Below are 13,637 nucleotides of genomic sequence, written 5' to 3' on the forward strand. Positions count from 1 at the left end.
TCCAACACTTACTGGTGGTGGGAGTTGGCCACGTTTCTTAATGTGTGCCGCTTTAATCTCACCTAGAATGGGGGGGTAATAGTGGTAGCAGCTATCTCCTAGAGTAACGGTGGGGATTAATTAACACACGTAAAGCTCTTGGAATATCGCCTACACGGTAGATGCTCTGTAAGTGCTTGCTACATTGTGATTTTTCCCACTTAATCACGTGTCTTAGAGGTTGTTCTATATTAATGGCTGAACGGTATTCCTGTGTGTGGGCGTACCGCAATTTATGTAGGTCAGAAGCAAGCAAATGATCGCCCACGAGCCCAAATCCAGGAAGCCACCTGTTTTTGTTTTTATTGAGAGAGAGAGAGAGAACACACATGCGGGGGGTGGCGCAGAGAGAGCGGGAGTGCGAGAATCCCAAGCAGGCTCTGCCCTGTCCGTGTGGAGTCTGGCATGGCGCTAGAACTTCTAAACTGCAAGATCGTGACTTGAGCTGAAGTCAGAGGCTCAACCGACTGAGCCACCCAGGCGCCCCAGCCACCTGTTTTGGTAAATCAAGTTTTATTGGCACACAGCAATGGCCATTCATTTGCATATGGCCTGTAGCTGCTTTCACACTGCAACAACAGAGACCCCGAGGCCCACAAATCCTAAAATACTTGCTATCTAATCCTTTATGCAAAAAGTTTCACCCCTAGTTCAGACAATCCCCTTCTAAAGGACCCATAGACTGTCAGATCCACATTCTGCTACAACAAATATCAGAGTGATTAATATATTTTTTAATTACTTACAGAGCATGAGCAGGGGACGGCAGAGAGAGAGAGAGAGAGAGAGAGAGAGAGAGAGAGAGACACACACAGAATCCCAAGCAGGCTCCACACTGTCAGCACAGAGGCGGAGCTTAAACTCATGAACCACGAGATCATGACCTGAGCTGAATCAAGAGAGGCTTAACCGAACGAGCCACCCAGGCGCCCCAGAGCCATGGATATTCTTAAACAGACATCTTTAAGCACACTAGCAAACACATCTAAAAGATGAATTACCAGAAGTGGGGTTCTTGGATCAAAAACTATAATTTTCATAGATAATGCCAATTCCTTCCTTACAGGTTATATGAATGTACTCCCACCAGCAGTGTTCAAGAGCACCCCTTACTCCCTTAAAAAAAAAAAAAAATCCTTTAGTGAACAAATCTGGGGCACCTGGGTGGCTCAGTAGGTTAAGCTTCTGACTTTGGCTCAGGTCGTGACCTCACGGTTCCTGAGTTCTAGGACCGCCTTGGGCTTCCTTCAGATCCTCTGTCCCCCCCCCCCCCCCCCCCCCCCCGCCCTTCCCCCATTTGTGTGCATGCAGGCTCTCTCTCAAAAATAAAAACACATTTAAAAAATGTTTACAAAAAATGAAAGTGAACAAATCCAACATAGCCGGCAGATACGTGTCACGAGCTTTAGCCTTGCAGCGACCCCAGTGAGCTAAGTTGCATTATTCCTATTTCACAGATGAGGAAACAAAAGGCCCAGAGAGGTTAAATAAACTGGCAAGGATCAGAAGCATAGGGGTGCTGTGGTTAAGAAAACTGGCCTTGGTGTCAGACTACCTGAATTTGAACTATAACTTCACTGCAATTATTAGTTGTGTGACCCCGAGAATGTAATTTAACCCCTCTATGCCTCAGTTTCTTTTTTTAGTGAGAATAACAAAAGTATTCATCACCCGGTGCAATACTGGGAAATACACGGGGGCTTTGACGCTAATGGTATTAAGTGGTGAAGCCACTGTTTGACCCCAGGTGTTTCTGAACTGGAATGGAAGCTCTTAAACACTTAAGCTGTTTCCCTTGGTGACAACGTATGATAACGAAGCATTGTAAATTTGCCGGATAAACAGCTATTTTTGCCTTTCCTCATTCTTAGAGACTTTTAAAACGAGCAGCAACTCTATCCATTGCTGCAAACATGCAAGTACAGAACCATGGCCCCCGAGTCTGAGCATGTCTCCACTCGCTCATCTACAATTGTTTGGAAATTCTGAAACACGAAACCATTCAGGCTTAAGGACTGCCAAGGAAACACGAGAACTATTTATCGTTCAAGTGTTTCAGATCATCCCTATCCGAAATAACACAGACAGTACCGAATTAGCTTTAGAAAGACACAGATAAAATAGAGGTTTTTTTAAAAAATGTTTTGTGTCTACACTAAATATACTCCTTTGGTTCATTTTTCTGAACGGAGCTGGCTCTCCTCACTTAACGGCATCTCTGTCAACTCATCACCTAAAATCTGGTGCACCACTGTCCCATAGAAATTTCTACAGTGATAAAGACCTTCAGTATCTGGGATGACCAATGTGGTAGCCACTGGAGCCACACGTGGCTGTCAAGCACTTGAAATGTGACCAGTATGACTAACGAACTGAATTGTTACTTTTCTGTTAATTTCAGTTCACTTACATTGAAATTCAAGTAGCCACACCTGGCTAGTGGCCACTATATTGGGCAACGTGGCTCTAACCACCCCAGGTCTTGTGCAAATTTCAAGAGTTGAGAAAGAGCACTACATGCCCAGTAAGGATTCCCTTAACACCTGGGAAACGAATTTCTGGACTCTGATGCCCCTCGAAGGGCTGGCGGGTGGCCCGGTAGCTTAGGTCACTGAATTGAATCAGGCTGCAACTACTGTGCATTGCCCACCTGAGGAGGCACAGAATGGAACCAAAGCGAATCTGTACTCAGTAGTGCATAGGTCGCCAGCCATCGGCCCATAAGTCCCACCCAGCTCACAGAAGTGTTTCGTTTGGCCCACACAGTGCTTTAGAACTTGAATTAATGGTCAACATCTAAAATTCAGAAGATGTTGCATTTCAGACTTTTTAGCAAATCCCAAAGTCCTGACAACATTTCTCCCTGTAGTAACTGGAGCTGTGATGATTCTGCTCCCTCTAGAGGGGACTTGCACTCTCCAGGTTGACAAAGTCCCCACCATTCCCTATTGTCTTCCCTCTGTCTCCTTTCGCTCATTTACCGAATTCCTGTCTGGCCCCAGGAGCCATGTGAGCTTGTGAGGGCTACTCTAGGGCTTTGATCTGTCTCTGGACATTTCCCTGGGACTTTCCCAGACGCATGTGCGTGCGCGTGTACACGCACACACACACAGTTTATCCATGTGCCTCACACTAATCACACCTTGTACTTCTGTACCTCTGTGCCTTTGCAAATACTATTCTTCTTACTTGGAATGACTTCGCCTGTCTGGTTAACCCTGGCTCCTCTTTTGAAATCCAGCCAAAAGAATACCTCCTCCACAAAGCCGCCTGGATTTCGCCAGGCAGAGCAGGGCTTCTTGTCCTCTTCACCGAACTTTGTACATTCTGCACACTCTTGTCCTCATTGATTTCCCTCCGTCCTCCACTCCACACAAGCATTTCCTGAAGGGAAAGACTAGTATCTTACCTTAGCATCTCTGAACCCTAGCACAGGTGAATAAATTCTGAATGAATGAATGAATGAATGAATTCTGGAAACTGAATCTCTAGCCCAGGCTTCCTACAGGGACCAGGAGAAACTGCCAAGAGTTTTCTAACCTGCCTACTGGACTTTTTTTTTTTAATGTTTATTTATTTTTGAGAGACAGAGTGTGAGTGGGGGAGGGGCAGAGAGAGAAGGAGACACAGAATCTGAAGCAGGCTCCAGGCTGCGAGCTGTCAGCCCATAGCCCGACGTGGGGCCTGAACTCCTGGGCCATGAGATCATGATCTGAGCAGAAGTCAGACGCTTAACCAACTGAGTCACCCAGGCGCCCCTGCTGGACTTTGATGATCAAAGTCCCTAAGGCCTTCTAGCCTCCACTTGCCTACCCTCCCCTTTCACCTCCCCATCTTCTCACCAAACCTGTTACACCTGCTCTTTTCTCTGCCTCTAGAAATAGCAGAGAACCTGAAACCATCCCACGGTTACTTAAGCTAATGACCTGGGAGTCGTTTGAGCCCCTTCTTCGGGAGGGATGTAAAATTTGTCCCCTTTTGTTCCCCGCTCTCCCACTGTCCCTGGTACAAATGCCTCATTTCTGATCTTTACCATAGGTCAACAGTGGTAACAGTCTCCAACCTAACTCCCCACCTGTTTTCACACCACCTTGATCTATTCCTCCCCATAATCAATTCCTCACTATCTAACTCCTCTGAAACCTTTCCACAACTCCCCATAACCTTTCCACCAAGCATGATGGTTTCTTGGTCACTGTGCTCCAGCCCCAACAGCTTCCTTTCCGCACCTCAAAACGTTACATATGCTGTTTCCTCTGCTTGGAAGGCTCTTCCCGCAGCACTTCCCATGGCTGACTCTCATTGTTTAGGACTCAGCTCAAATATCATCCTAGAAGCCATCCCTGATTCTCTCAACTTAGTTTCCCCCACCTAAGGGTGCTTGGGTGGCTCATTCAAACTTCCAACTTCGGCTCAGGTCATGATCTCACGGTCCTTGAGTTTGGGCCCCGCGTTGGGCTCTGTGCCAACAGCTCAGAGCCTGGAGCCTGTTTCAGATTCTGTCTCCATCTCTCTTTTCCCCTCCCCTGCTCACACTCTGTGTCTTTCTCAAAAATAAACATTAAAAAGGTTAAAAAAAAAAAAATTGCCCCTACCTAAACGGTCACCCCATGCTACTCCATAATGACATATCAGGTTCCCTTATTCAAATCAGTAACTTTCATGCTTGTTCATTGTGTGTCTCTCCCCCTAAAATGTAAGCAGCTTGAGGTTGGAGACTCTATCTGCAACCCCAAGCCCTATACAGTGACCTCCTACAGCCCCCAAACCCTGCACAGGGATCTTGTACAGCCCTAAGCCCTACACACTTGCCTGGTACACAGTTGGCACCCGGCCTGTGTTGGTTATTGAAAGACAAACGATGAGTAACTCTGAATGAGTGATGGACAGATGAATGGATGGATGGATGGACAGACATATACAAAAAGCAAGCATCTATTCTAACTCCTGCAACTATGAAGAAATCATTCCAAAATGTGTTCCAGTGCATTCTTTCTAAAAGCAACGCTTGTTTCAAATTAGATATTTGGAAAGAAGAAATCTCAGAGTGTATAAGGAGATAGGAATGTTCCCTGATCAGTGGTGTCAATGATAATTAGGTGGAGGTAACTAAGGTAGCCGCTAACTCTTATTTGGATGTAATTTCAGGTACTCTGTGCTCCCTGAAACCTACAAAGGGCTGAGAGACTTAAAATTGGTTAGTGGGATTTGCTCAAGCAGACTTGCTATGTAACAGTTTATCATCATGACAGGTGCTGAGGAGTTCAAGGCAACGGGCTGATGCCTGCTTTCCTAAGTCAGAGCTGAGGAGAAAACATATTTTGTTAGGGAAATTAGAATCCTCCAAATAGCTTCTTCAGTGTATTAATATCTCTGCTGGACTCAAGATTGGATATTTCTGTTTACAACTTTGTTATCTTTATTTGTATCCGTCCAATTACAAACATGCCACTAGGAGACATATTGCCAGCTGTTTTACATTTTAAAAGTGCAATTGTATCAACACAATATTTTTTTAAACCCACAGGCACCTTATGGTGAGAATGCGACCCAAAATAGAATAAAACAAAAGCACCAGAAAATGCATAGATCTTGTGAGTATTCTGGGTATCCAAGTCTTCCAGGTTAAATCACACTCCCTCCAACACAGAAGCACCAGTGGAGATTTATATCCCATTCTATTTGACTTCCTCACGGCAGATTAGTCTCAAACTCTGACAGCAGCATACAAAACGCTTCCACTGGGTTTGAAAAGTATGTGCTGGAGACCTAAACTGAGAAAAATAAAGATCTGAGTGAAGGCTGCACACTCCAGTTCCCTGGGGGAAGGCAGGAGTACGTAAGAGTGGACCGAACACAGCAGCGAGGAAAGGACTAATCACCGGGTCGGGGGGTGGGGGGGGACAGCCAAGAACTCCACCAGGACAATAGGGAAGGCTCACAACACTCCCAATTATCGAGCTAAGCAATGCTATGACCTCTTCAACTTTCAAAAGCACAGAAAGTGGCTCATTAGAACTCAGCAGGCGCACGGCTCTGAAAGGTGCACGGTATAGACAGGGAGGGAAACATCAACCTGTCTGTCGTGTGTCCACAGGATCCCTGGTTTTACAGCTAGGGATTTATGTCTCCATGTATTCTGTGCCTGGTCCCCTAAAAGACTTAAAACAATCCTGCTTCTATATGAAAACCATGCATAAGATTTTCTTGAGGGGGGGGGGGGCGGAAATTCAGGTTTTACAACTCATTCAGATTAAGATGGTTATAACTGGGGGAAGAAAGCACTGATCAGATGGGGCACAGGAATAAGAGGTTTTTTACTATAGGCCTTTTATATGTTTGGTTTAAAGCCTGGGAATATATGATCTATTCAAAAATAAATTAAAAGTACATAGTTAACTGCTCTCTGGCGACTTTGAAAGCAAGCCTTTTCCCCACATAAGCTACCATTTGGGGAAAATGCAAGCGAGCGCTTCCTTGCCAGGGTGAACAATTCCTTCAGTCTGTCAGCCAGACCTCTTTAAGCAGATTTTGTGGCGCTGAGCTGTCTCGCCTGATTTCTTCACCCTGTGGGTATTAAAATCCTAAATTAAGCCATGGATTAACCAAAGACTTCCAGACCCTCTTAGTGAGTAGTGGATTACTAACAATAACAAAGCCTAAAATCTTGTTTAATTTTCCATGTTAATTGACAGGATAATAGGGGTCGATTCCACACGTACGCGTGTGTCAGCTCCGTCACTGCAATTATAGGGCATGTTTTATGTATGAGAGGCCCCAGATTGTTCTAGTGATCATCAGAACCAGTCCCTCCCTCTCAAATGAGCAGCCGAAAAGTCTGCATAATGAGAGTCGCCAGTGGAAAATGGAAGGTTCTCGCTTTTTTCCCCATTACACTGTAAGAGGCTGTAAGCCCAGACCAATCAAATGTCCAGCGTTCTTATTCAGAAATTTAATGCCTGCTACATCGGACAGGCTGTAAAATGCTTTCGGCCATCTGCTGGCAACTTCGCTGGGTGGGCCCATGACAAAGCTACAGTCATTCCAAGTGTTTTTGCGGATGCCCAACTGAAGAGAGAAAAAAGGTCTGGCAAGAGACCCTCTGCATTGTCAGTAGCTTTGGGCCCTGTGCCTGCTGGCTTCTGGAAAACAAATCCGAAAGAATTGTTTCATTAAAAAACAGATAAACAAGTAAAGATGTCGCGTGAAACACATAACATGGAAGGATCAAATTCTGCCTGAATCTCTACCCGACTGTGGGAGTGTGCTGGCTGTCAGCACAGGGTTTTAATAGCAAGGGCCCATTATAAAGGCAAGACATCTCAGTGCACACTATTATGAGATCACAACAGCGTGGGCAGGCAGAAAGAGGGCGGCAGAATGTAGATATAAAACTTATTAGAGAAAGAGAGAGAAATAACAAACAAATAAATGCCTGGCTACACGGTCTGAGGGCAATGAGTAGGAACAGGGATGCAGTGAAGTTCCACAAATGGGGTAGTGGCAAAGAAGTATGGGGACATCGTATAAACTGTATGCCATCAGATCAGAAAATAGACTCTTGAGCAAAGCACTGAGCTCTCTGGGCATGTTCACGAACATACAGCAAGTATTTAAACAAGCAAATGTTTTCAACATTGCAGAGGAACTTTGCTTCCGGGAAGATGGAAATGTACCTATTTTCCCTAATCCTCCTGCTGAGTACAACTAAAAAGCCTGGACATGATACATAAGACAAACACAAGTGTAAATGCTCGAGAAAAGAAAACAGATCTTCAAGGGGCCTCGGAACTCGGGCAACAGGGCAGTGGGTTCCCTGGGGTTTCCTTTTGTCTCATGTATTCCAGACTGGGTGAGGGGGAAAGCCATCACCCACCCAAAACACCAAAGGGCACAAAGGGAAAAACCCCTAACAAAAGCCTGCTCTCTCTAGTCGAAGGGACAGGAAAGAGAGAGCCTAGCAAAACAGAAAACTTGTAGACAATAGCCGCTCTGCTTCAGCTAAAAACACCATTACACATGACTGTGCCACACCCACACCCACACCCACACCCACACCGGCAAAGGTCAAGTGATGGGTCCAGACTTCCACCCTCTTCAGGCTGTAGTAAGTAGCCCCAAACACTCCATCAAGGTGGTGGCTGAGAAGATTGGGAAGGCGGCCAGGACCTCCAACCTCCAGGGCTGATAATGAGTCCTCTTGTCTGCCATGGTGTCAGCTGAGACCACGTGGGGAACTGGATGTCTACCCCCACCTGGTAGTAATAAAACGTCCCTTCCCCCCACCGCTAAGCAAATTTGTTGCCTGCTGATCTATCCGAAAAATATGGCTAAAAGTTCTCTAAACATAATGTATTCTATATTTTCTCTATTTATCTTGTTTATTGTGTGTCTCCCTTCTAGAATGTATGCTGTAGGAGGGCAGGGCTCTTTGTCAGTTTTGTTTTACGATTGTATCTTCATGGATTTTAATAGCCTCAAACTCATAGTGAGCGCTCAATAAATACGTGTTTAGGAGATGAATTGCAAGCTTATCTCTCTATGTGTAAAGTTGAGTTAGTGATACTTCTATTCCCTATTAATAGGATTAAAGGAGAAAACACAATGTTCCTAAGGTATATAAAGAATTCCTACAATTAAACAATTTATTTTTAATGAGCAGAGGACTGCAATAGACATTTCTCCAAAGAAGATAAACAGATGATCAGTAGACACGTGAAAATATGCTCACTATCATCATTAGGGAAATGCAAATCAAAATCACAATGCAATTCTATCTCATTAAAGTGGCTACCACAAAAAGAAACAAAAAATTAGCATTGGCAAGGCTGTGGAGAAATAGAAACGCTTATGCACTCTGGGTGGGAAGGTAAAATGGTACAGCTGCTATGGAAAAGAGTGTGGCAGGTCCTCAAAAAATTAAAAGAATTAGCATAAGCTCCAAAATTCAATTTCTGGGTATTTACCCAAGTGAATTGAAAGCAAGGACTCAAACAGATATTTGCACACCCATATTCACAGCAGCATTGTTCACAAGAGCCAAAAAGTACAAGCAACCCAAGTGTCCACCAGTGGATGAAGGAACAAACAGAGCATGGCATATAGATACACTGGGGAGGGGGGAAATGGACAATTTTGTGTTAATGGGCACAGAGCTTCAGTGTGCAAGATGAAAAGAGTTCTGGTGATGGGTGGTGGTGATGCTTGTGCAAGAAAAGAATGTGAATATACATCCCATCACTCAACTGTACACTTAAAAATGTTTAAGGGGTACATTTTACGTTATGTGTATTTTGCCATATTTTTAGAAAAGTATACAAAAACACAACAACATAGTAGAGACTCAATGGGTGGAGATCATAGAGGTGGAGTATAAAATTTCTATCAAAACAATCTTGTGTTCTTGCCTATAATTATAGGCTAACAAAAGAGGACTTAGCTATGTATGTAGGTCTCATTGTCCTTTACACCAGCTCCCCACTTTAGCAAGATCAGGAAAAAGGGGAATGCCAGGGAAAGGCCAGTGCCAGTGGCTGCCATAACACTACCATCCAAAAGTTAGATCACTATTGCCTGGCTACATACATAAGATCGTGTCTCAGCAGGAAAGAAAGGAAGTGTCTGGTTTCCTTATACTGCAGGAAAAGAGCAGAGCTGGCTATAAAATAACAGAATTAGATTAGGCCTTGAGAAAAAAAATCGATACAAGTTATCCCAATACCCAGAGCCCATCGTTCCAGTTTATTCAGCTGAATTTGTGGCAACAAAATTGAAGAAGAACTCAGTCAACTAAATTATTCCTATCCAGTTCCCATTGGAAAGGAAAGGATCATCTTTACTAATGGAATTAAAGACCTTATTGAGTTGGAGAAGGAACTTCCTAAGGCGTTATTCTTGCCTCGTGTAAGGAGTAACAGTGCTCAAAGACCAGATCAGGGCCCTGGTGTGTTGATGAGTCGGGCAATTGCCTTCCCTTGGCTGTGGAAACACAGGAGTGCATGGTACCGGAAGACAAGCAGTGTCTTCCCTGGTGGTGGTCTCAAACTGAGGTGATCCAAGCTTCCTCAACTTCGTTCTTCAAGTGAATTCATTTGGCCAAAGTTTTGATAAACTTCATGAAGTAAAAAGTTTTTATGCAGGTATACACCTATGTGACCACCTTCCGAATCAAGAGATCAAGCATTTTCATTATCCACAAAACTCCCCCCGTGCTGCCTCACAGTCACTTTCCCTTTGTAAGGGTAGCCACTATTTTCACTTCTATCGCCTGAAATTAGTTTTTCTTGTTCTTGAACTTCATATAAATGGAATCATACCGCATATATGCTCTCTTGTGTGTCTGGCTTCTTTATTCAACATGTGGGTTTTGAAGTTTATACATGTTCTGTGTATTTGAATTTTTTGTTATTGATGAGTAGTAGTTCAAAGAGGATAACCAAACAGCCAGTAAGCATGAAAAGGTTCTCAAAATCATCATTCATCAAGGAAACGCAAATTACAACCACACGTGACACCAGAATGAATGAAACTTAAGACTGGCCATGCCTCGTGTTGGTGAGGATATCACAAAACTGGAATTCACATATTACTGGTGGAAGTGGAAAATGCAGTGATCCTTTTTGGAAAAGTATCTAGCAGTTTCTAAGAAAATGAAACGTAATTTATTCTATGACCCAACAACTCTATTCCTAGATCTATACCCAAGAGATAGGAGTGCACGTGTACACAAAAATACTTATAGAAAAATTTTCATAGCAGCTTTTTTCATAATGACCCCAAAAGGGAAACATTGCAAATATCCAGATACCTAAGCTGTCCTATATTCAAATGAATCATTTTTGAGGTCCTGTGGGCGAAACACGCTCTTCTTCCTTGTCCTCTCTTCCCTTACTGGGCATGACACCCTCTTCTTAGGGATTCCATTTCCTCCTCGGGTCCCCCTGAAAGCCGGGAGGGGGGCACTGGACACTCTGTACCTCCCAGGACCACGTATATGCCCAACTTTCCTTGGTGTATGTCCCATCCTAGATTCTGGGCCATACGGTAGTCCACAAATGTCCAATATCATAAACATTTCCTGAGTAGGATGCTAGACTCGGAGAGGAACATACAAAGATTAAGATGTAGTCCCTGCTAAGCAGATGCTGGTTGAAAGTGTGATTCCTGGAGTCCGAAAGACCTGTTCTTGACTCCCAAACCCTATTGTGTGCTCTTGGGCAAGCCCTGATCTCATCTGTGTGAGGCATCCACACAATGCAAACGATAATAATCGTGCTACCAAAAGAGCTTTCTAAGAACTCCATGTGGAGGGCATAGGACAATGAGCCGCACTTAAGAAGTTTTAATTCAATGTTATTGATGGTGATGATGACCAAAATCTAATGAGGAGAAAAGATACACCATAACTAATTACAAACACAAAAGGTCAGAGGTGTTAGAGGTAAAATGCGCTTTGGAGAATTAGAAGAGGCTAATTTGTGCTAGAAAAATTCTAGTACGGTTTCTCATAGGATTTAGAGAGCGCTAGATGTCAGCTTAGGAAACAAGGACTACAGCTCTAATTTTAATGATCAAATAGTGCAGTGAGAGGCAACATGATATAATAAAAAAAGCATCAGGCTTGAGCCCATACAGCCTTAGGCTTGAATCTAGGCTCACTCATTTATTAGCGGTAGGATTTTGAACAAGTCCTTTAACACCTCCAAGCTTGTGTTTCATCATTTGTAAATGATGACAACTCCTATTTCTAGTGGTTGTTGAGCAGAAAAAGAAATCTTTATCAAATGCCTGGCACAACACCAGTTACTCAAAGCATACACGTTAACAAACACATGAACTGAGTGAGGAACTCAGGGTCCTCCCACCCAGTTCCTCTTGGGGGAACGTTGGTGGTTCTTTCCCAAAAGAAAACATCACGACCAACCTGGTGGCATTTGCCTACAGCCGTGAGGTCATAAGAGACATAGAAAAATCTAGCAGTCCTTTCAGGCAGGAAAATGCACACCTATGTAAAAATTTTACATAATTCAAGAGACTGTCAGGCTACCCAAAATGTGATTCACGGAGTTGCCGAGACTCCAGAGGCCCCAAATAACCTAGCACCAGAAAAAAAAAGGGTAAGCCAAACTGTCAAAGACCAGTCTCTTAGAACCTCACTCCCATCATCTGCTCTTTAAGATTGGCAGGATAAAAAGCAGGGCAGCGGACCAAGGTGGGAGAGCAAAACCCTCTTCTGTGACTACACTTCTTGCTCCCTTGAATAGTTTCACCAAACCCTAGCACCGTTACCGCTGTGCTGACCGTCCACTGCCTGCGCCCCCTGAGCCCACGTGCAAGAGCCCCCGTGTCGTTCCCTTCGGGAAACGTCTTGTGCGCGGGTCAGTAAATGCACGTGGCATCATTTGTGAAACCCCTGCTGACCTGCCACACCTTTCCTTCCCCCCCAAACTGGTACCTACCTCGGTACGTTCCTGTGACACCCTCCTATTGCCAAAGGGCCAGGTGGATTGAGGGACTTTTTGAATTTTTTTTTTTTTTTTTCCGGACAGTTTGGCCCTGTGTGTAAATAGTATGTTTCATGATGTTACGAGATTATGGTTTCAGAAAAATAATACATTCTCACCTGAACTGTCAGCAGATGCTGCCATGTCTTTCTGAGACCTGCCTTGTTGCTCCTCTTTCCTGTCCCCTCCCCTCCCCTCCTCCTCTTCTTTTTCTTGCTCATCTGCATCATCATGCTGCTTCTTGCCCATTTGTTTGTCCCTCTCTCCTATTCCATCTGGGCCCTCCTCTATGCCCCTGGAGACTAATTCCTGCAGACAGCCTCCCAGGCTCCCCGGCTTCCCGGGCTGGAGATCAGAGTGTAGGCTACTTCTTCCGCACCCCCTCCCTATTTTGCCTGATTTCTAGCCGTGGCTGCTTTCCTTCAACCACAGCGCTGTGAAGTGGCCCTTGCTCTAGGAATCCCGATGTCACTGGCCTCCACCATGCAATTCCTCTCCTTGCCCCTTCAGGACTAAGGATGTCAACGGTCTCTTATTGTTGCCAGGCTCTCGGTGTGTCACCACCCATGCTTAGTTTCCTAACTCCACCCACTGGGTAATTCTTCCATGGGCGTCTCTTGGACCATCTGAGTTAGATTCCGTGTCCTGCCAGAACTCTGATGACACAGACCTCTCCAATGTCATCTCCATGACCACGACTGGTCGGTTGCTCCTCACGTATCAGACACCGTGTTGACTGCTTCACCAACATTCACTCATTCCACCTTCACGACAACCCCGTGAGGAAAGTATTCTTGTACAGCTGGCAAAGTGGACTTGGCAGTTTGAAAGATCTTGTTCATTCCAGACACCACTAGTAAGTGACAGAGTCAGAATTCCAACTCAGACCTTTTCACCATGGAGCCTCTCTTCGACCATTACCAACAGTCCCCCCATTCAGCCCGTGTCGGAATCATCGGGAATATGTGTTACAGGTCCAGGTTCTGGGAAACCTACCCAGAGCCCTCTGTGAGGAAACCAGCTGTCAGTTTGAACTTGGGCAGTGAGGCTGGCTTGAAGTATCCTCTAATCCAATGGAGATCATTGCACAGGCTA

This window comes from Panthera tigris, chromosome A2 (genome assembly GCF_018350195.1).
Source record: "Panthera tigris isolate Pti1 chromosome A2, P.tigris_Pti1_mat1.1, whole genome shotgun sequence".
Taxonomy (NCBI): domain Eukaryota; kingdom Metazoa; phylum Chordata; class Mammalia; order Carnivora; family Felidae; genus Panthera; species Panthera tigris.